The sequence below is a fragment of the Lytechinus pictus genome, chromosome 2, assembly GCF_037042905.1.
Source record: "Lytechinus pictus isolate F3 Inbred chromosome 2, Lp3.0, whole genome shotgun sequence".
Lineage (NCBI taxonomy): Eukaryota > Metazoa > Echinodermata > Echinoidea > Temnopleuroida > Toxopneustidae > Lytechinus > Lytechinus pictus.
Window position 1 is genome coordinate 43067847 of NC_087246.1, and position 6797 is coordinate 43074643.

At 39.2% G+C, this 6797-nt stretch overlaps 1 long non-coding RNA gene across 1 annotated transcript; it reads left to right on the forward strand.

The window, feature by feature from the left end:
• The first annotated feature begins 846 nt into the window (after nucleotides 1-846).
• LOC129271639 (uncharacterized) lies at nucleotides 847-5867 on the forward strand. The gene is made up of 3 exons (XR_008585686.2): nucleotides 847-901; nucleotides 3186-3299; nucleotides 3863-5867. It is a non-coding gene; the product is annotated as an uncharacterized LOC129271639 (long non-coding RNA).
• Nucleotides 5868-6797: the final 930 nt, after the last annotated feature.

A 6797-nucleotide genomic window follows, 5' to 3' on the forward strand; every position in this document is an offset into this window, starting at 1 on the left:
TAAAACCACAAAATTTTCACCTAATTTTCGTTATTTAATATGTTGTTACCATGGCAACGCAATTTTTGTATATAGGCATAAAATATGTTTTGCACATCTTCACATCAAGACTAATGTTTGTGCCACATTTCATGAGAATTGGTTAAAAACTGAGGAACTAGTTGGAATAGCAAGATTTATACATAATTTTTGCCATAATATACTGTTACCATGGCAACACAATTTCCGACACATGCAAAATTGTGTCTTGCACATCTTTTCCTCAAAGCCAATGTGTGAGCCAACTTTCATGAGAATTGGTAGAAAACTAATGAAGTAATTTAAATTTTGGCCATAATATACTGTTACAATGGCAACACAATTTCTGAAAAAGCAAAAAAAAAATTCTTACACCTCCTTACCTTAAGACCAATGTGTGTTCCAAATTTCATGAAAATCGGTTAAAAACTGAGGAAGTAGCCCGAAATGCAATATAGGTATAAATTCAAAAAAAAAATTGGCCATGATTTGTTGGATTTAAACCAGGTTGTCTTAAAGCAATTAAGACAACTCACAACTGTCTTAAAGTTAGGGCTAAATTCTTAGCCATGTTGTATTTATGAAATACAGACTCTGCAGTTTTAAGAAAAGTTACTTAGCCATTCATCCTATATCTGTCCTATGGGGCGTTGCAAGAAAGTTACGTTGCAATTGATTGCAAATCGACTGCAACTTTGCAGCTGATTCCGATCGACTGCAACTAGCAATCAATCGCCAATTTGCGTTGCAAGAAAAAGGCTTGCGATTGAACGCAAGTTGCAGCTGATTTGCAGACGATTTGCAGCTGTAAACAGGGTCTGCAGCACAAGACTAGCCAAAAAAGCAAAATAATGGCTTGCAACAATCCTGGATCTGGAAGAGAGTAAGTAGAAAATATTCATTTTTCAGACAATTCTTTCTCCATTATGTATGTTTTCAGACAATTTATATATTTTAGACCTATGCCAGGGAAAAAATTATTTTGTAAAAAGTGAAAGTGTATCTTTATCGCCGGTCGAAATTTCACCTTCAACAAATTTTCTACCGCACACTTTTAATCCCAGTCTCACACTTGACTTTTTGTGTCGGTAATGCACGGTTGTATCAACAACACGGCAGGTCATTGCCGGTGCAGTGCTGTTAAAAATCACCCTGAAGCAAGTAAATGTGTAGGCTCTAATTATGTATGAAACATCGAAAATGACCTTCAAAGATTATTTTTGTTCCTATTTGAAATTATTTTTTAAGTTATCGGTTTCAGCGGCGAATAGCCATCCAGTAAATAGAAATTAAAGACTTCCATTAATACCTTCTACTACTTGTACTAGTTGAAATTAGTTCTATTTTTTCTATTTTTCTTTCCACAAGAAAAAAATCCTCTCCATTTGTCTCTCTTTTTTTAATAAGAGTCTGTCCCTTTTTATGACTTTCCTTGGCCTGGGATGAAGTGAAAAATTTGCTGTTTCGACTTTTGTCTTTGGAGGACAAAAAAAAATTATTATTATTTGTTTTTTTATTTTATTTATTTATTATTATTTTTTTTGGGAGGGGGGGTTCTCCAGACTCCACATATCTCGCCAGACAAGAAAAAAAAAACAAAGGTATAGGGGGTCTACATGTATTGGGCTACTTTTCAGAATCTATTGGCCACATCTGCCACACATTCTTGGGGAAGTTTTAACATTGAATACGGAGTCAGTTGCCCGCCCAGGGCTCTTTTTAAAATTTGATTTGATTTGATTTGTAATGATCTGCCGTATGGGTCACATTTTTAATATCCATCACATATAAATATAAAAAGATATACATGTACATGATGATATAGGCCTAAATACATTTATTTTTTAGATTCAATATGTAGATCTACTACGCCGGGGGGGAGGTACTAAGATTTAGTTTGGACAAAGGTGTGCGGCTGAAGGTTCGAAACCCGTACCCATATTTACAGGTCATTTTGGCTAAAAATGTACCCATTATAAGGGATTCATTACAGGGGCGGATCCAGGATTTCCAAAAGGGGGGCACAATTTCGCCTGGAAAACTTGACAAGCAAAAAAAAAAGGTTCTCGCCCGAAATGTAAGGTCATTTTGTATTTGCACCTAAGACATTGGAGTAGAATATGGACCCATGTTTAAGGACATTATCTAAAAATTGGGCCATGCTTAGGGATTTTCCAGCATAAAACCATACCCCATGTTTAGGGATTTCTTCAAAAAAGGTGACCCATTCCTGCGGCATATCCCCATATGCCTTATTTCGTGAGTACCCCCCCTCCCCCCGGGCTACTATGTAGCTGACTCTTGATTTTTATGCAAGCACATGAGGTGCTATATAGATGACAGATTTTTTTTCACTTTAAATTGTTTAATGGATGATTACAATGCTTTTCCAGGTGCTTTCAGTTGAAGGGTGTCTCATATGGTACATCATTATTAATATTGAATGCATAATCATGATTTTTTTTACATCCTTTTACATCAAGCACAATACTTGGGGGGGGGGGGCATATGGTCCCCCTTGACATTTTTCAGAATAAATCTGCCACTCAAAATTTTATTACCGCACCGCTGACTGACGTTTTACTTTCAAGTCTCACGCAACTTTTGAGACCAAATTTGCCATTCCCAGGTAGGCCTACAGGGTCAGAAAATTTTGCAACATTATGTTTAAGTACATGTCAGACAAAAACATGATTACATGTAAAAAGTCAATATTCATAACTGGGTAATTTTTTTTTATTGACAATAGTAATTGAATGTCACTGATGAACTTTGTTTGAAAATAACAATTAAAAAATAATACATTTAAGAAGTTAAGAAAAAATATTTAAAAAAAAACATGAAAGGAATTTATTTTGATACCAGATTTTTTAAAGTAAAGTTGTTAGGAATGCTCTAGAAAGGAATATATACACCAAAGTCTAGCATTCTATTACGAGCTGTTTTTAGTAAATTAAAGCAAAAGGTACATGATTTCATTAATTTTTTAATTGCGCCGCCCATGGCTGAGGAACCATAGTGCCCCTCCCCAGGCCAGAAGTGACTTTAATCAAAACACTCTGGGACTACTATAATGATTAACACACTGGTAACTGAGCTTAACTTGTATATTAATTTCATGAACATGTTTTATCTCTTTGCTTTTTGCTTTTAATTGCTTACTACAGTTATGACAAAGAAGTCTGGAATAAACAAGAAACCTCAGAACCACCATAACTGTGTCTGCTACAATGTGTGTTCTTGCAACCAGCTGATTGATTCATTTTATGAACTCTTGAATGGTAGGTTACATGTAAACTGTATTATTATTAATAATTCACCATGATTGTATGATGGGGGTGAAATCTGTACACATTGACCCAAGGATAATGCAAAATGAAAAAGGCAAACACAAATCTCTATCTTGACAGGACTTCTCAGCAATGAAGACATCCCATTGATGGGGGAGGGGAGGGGTGGTTGTTGTGCTCATCCAAGGTGTACTTACTGTATGAAAGTGTGTATTTTGCTTTCATTGATTTAATTTATTGCATATTTTAATTTCCATGATTCATTTATTTGGGGAAAAACAATCAGTTCACACTTTTTTAGATTACATCATGGCAAATTGCCAATTACTATGGTCTCAGGAGTAAGCCACTATCCCTCTATCATATCATCATGTTGGTGCAAACAATGTCCTTACCAGCAGGCATAGGGGCATTTCTGCACTAATGGGGTGCACAAAAATGTTTTGCTAAGGGCGTTCTTGCACTGAAAGGACAAAATTTGAACTAACCCAAGCTACATGTATGTATAGTTATGGGCTTGCATTATTTCCTATATTATTATTTTTTATGAACAGGTTGATTATCAGAACTGAATTCAGAGCTGCTCCTGTCTGTAGTAACATCATTAGAGTGGACTTCAGAATGAGGGCGTTGCTTGTTTAAAAACTTCACTCCATGGAGCTCTCAAATTGGACTGCTTCTGGAAACCAGATTTGTTCCTTCAAGCAGAGACGCTTGTGGCTTTCCTGACTGGACTTCGATGGATTCTTCATGCCAACCCTAAGGACTGTGGTCTTCTGCATGAGACACGTCAATTTCAAACAAGACATTCGGTGGTGAAACACTTGATGAAGATGATATTAAATTGTATTTGGTATAACTGAATCTCAGAGCAAGAAACAATGAAAAATAAAAATAAAAGGTCCATCAATAATGAATGTCTTGAGCAGTGTTCTTTTTGTGCACAGATCAATGGATCTTTTAAGTTCCAAGCAGGGATGTAGTCAATGCTGACCTCGAGGCAACATTTTGCTGGCCTTGGTCCGAGTCACTGTACAGAATCTATGGGAAGTTCTCTCAAGCTGCCTCATGACTCTGAAGAATCAGCGTCAACCTCATCCCTGTATGCAAGTGTGATATATATCTGCGATGCAATCTCGTGATTAAAGAGGAGAAACAAGAGAGCTTCAGATTTTGAAGGGTAGCAATCTCCTGAAATGTATGTTTAATTTGAAAATCAAACTAGAATAACTTAATTGGGCATGTTATTCATTATGATATGTATGATGAAAGCATTAAAGCAATTTAGTGCTCTTGCAAAACAAATTCTGAGTTGTATTTACTGCAAACCCCCAGAAATATTGATAAGCATTTGCCAGTGCATGAAGTGTTTTGATAAAGAGTGGCTTTTGTGCCTATGGAGAGTTATTATTTCTTCAACAATTCTTCATACAAATTATTTCAGAAATCACAATTTGAATATTCCATGACCTGTGATAACAAGAGCAGAATATTTTTGGTGATTGACACACTTTAAATTGATATTATGAAAGAATGTAGTAAAGTTGTGTGAAAATAATGGCATAATTGCTGTAGAGACCTACGAAGATTGAAAATAACGTCATTATTTTAAGTTTTTCTTGAAAAAAACTATGGAAAATGGCATAATTAACACAAGTTTTCAAAAAAAATACAAAAAAAATTGGGGGGCAGAATTAGTACACAAGCCTATGGACAATCAATTGAACGTAAATCAAACGCAAATTTTGCGCGTCCTCCAAAATCTCACATAAGTTACGTTCGATTTGCAATCAATCGCAAAGCTTGCGCTTGATCTACGTTCAATTGATCAAACGCAACTTCTTCTTGCAACAGGATTGAACATAACTTGCGTTCAATTGCAGATTTGCGTTTAATCGGAGGACTTACGCCCAATTTTGGGAGTTGCGTTCGATTTGCGTTCAATCGCAAGTTTCTTGCAACACCCCATTAGTCGCGAAAAACCTCTTAGCCAAATTCTAAGACAAAATTCTTAGCCAATTCTTTATGGAATACGCGTTTTGGCTAAGAATTTTGTCTTAGACAGAAAATAAGACAAAATGCTTAGATTTTTGACTTGAGCATGCTTATCTCGTTTATGGAATACGGGCCATGGGGCTTGAAACAAGCCTGACCGCACGTACACAGACGACAATCTAATGAGATATACGGCTGTTACTCTCCTCCGAGGTGATGCTTACCCGACCGGGAAAGACTCGGGGAAACAAGCTGAATGTCAACAGGAGGGGTATTTAGCATATAAATAGCTGATTCCCTCCAGGTGTTTGGTGCGAGTGCAGACAAGCAGGTTAATCATAACCATAACGCACCGGGCAGTGAAGGCATAGCGATTACTAAGTATAGGAGAACTATTAATCGCCGTGACATTCAGCTCCGATAAATGTGCTCATAAGCTCGGCAGAGCTACGAGAGAGTGCGCCATACCGCTGAGCGGTAATGGTGCTAATATCGGAGTCGCCCTCTCTACAGCGGCGATCGCTGGAGAACGGGTGTCTGTACTAGCCCTGACTCTAACCTTACAAGAGTAGGAATTAAAAGGAAAGAAAGTGAGGTTCAAGCCAAAAGCTGACGGTCCCGTCAAATGGGCGGACGGTCCGCGGGCGTGATAGGTTGCCCTCTCGAAAACAGCCCAAAATTCTCACGAGAGAAGGAAGGCATGCGGTATGTAAGAAATTCTTACCTCCAATCTACAGGCCCGCCTCGGGCTAAATTAGAAAGAGTTACCGCTGAAAGAGCCGTCGCCGAAAGCAATGGCCGGTTAAACTCTGAAGCTCGACGTAGAGGGCGAATTCCGAAATTCAGGAGTACCTGCATATTAATGGGGGATACCCATGCAGGTGAAGTCGCCGACGGCTCCCCAGAGTTCAGGCTGGCGGGAGAAATCTCAATCCGCTCAATGCCCGACACCGGCAATAAGACCGACAGAAAGCTACAAAGCGGCTGCAGCATCCAACCAGCGAAATTTGAGGGCTTGCCGACTTGCTGGGTGGGACCCATACGTCGGCAGCACCTGTACATATCATGAAATCACCCGTGCGGGTGAAAGGGCCGGCGATTTCATAGAAAAGGCCGGCGACTGGTGTGAGGCTGCTGATAAGCCCGGCCGTCGCGTAGAGGCGGTCTATGACGGAGAACACGAGGGTAAGAACCCATCATGCTCGGGGACGTATTGATGCAACCTGTAAGGATGCAACATCCAACCGTTGGTCACCGAGAGCTTGCCGACATATTGGAGCTTGAAAGCCGTATGTCGGAAGCACCTGCATAGAAACGGGGGTCACCGTGTAGGTGAGCGGCGTTTCAATAAAGGCCCGGCGTGAGAGGGCAGGTGACTGCTTGATTCGCACGGTGCTTAGCACGGCGACTGAAGCTTGGGGGAAATTAACCGCACTGTCCGTGGGCGTGTGAAGCAACATAAGAGTTGCGACGCCTGACCCACAATTATCAGGA